We start from the raw sequence: 544 nt of genomic DNA, 5'->3' as shown, positions 1-544 counted from the left end.
AAAAAATTGTGGGTATAAACTGGTATAAAAACATCATAAACTGACGAGAGTAAAACATATTTGAGGCCTTTGTTGTGCTGTTGACCATTTTTGGCTGATGATGATGATGATGATATGTATATATATATATATATATATATATATATATATATATATATATATATATATATATATATATATATATATGTTTATATATATATATATATATATATATATATATATATATATATATATATATATATATATATATATATATATATATATATATAATTGGAATGCAATTGTTTTTTTTTAAATGAGCGTCGTGAAGTACAGACATTTAGGAAACCGTTTACTAGATGGGTTACGTGACTTAGAACTTCAAATCATGATGCAAAGGTTCCCTTTGGTTTGGGAGTGCCTTACAACAATAAAAAAAAAAAAACGCTTTCATACACAGAATCAAGTTAGATCGCACTTCATATTTGAAATATGGAAGCCAGAAACCCGTCAAGTTCATATCTCATTTTTCTTTTTTTTACAAACACAAAATTGGTATTAAACT

Source organism: Palaemon carinicauda, chromosome 12 (assembly GCF_036898095.1).
Source record: "Palaemon carinicauda isolate YSFRI2023 chromosome 12, ASM3689809v2, whole genome shotgun sequence".
Classification (NCBI taxonomy): Eukaryota; Metazoa; Arthropoda; class Malacostraca; order Decapoda; family Palaemonidae; genus Palaemon; species Palaemon carinicauda.
Note: the sequence above shows the minus strand (reverse complement) of the source record.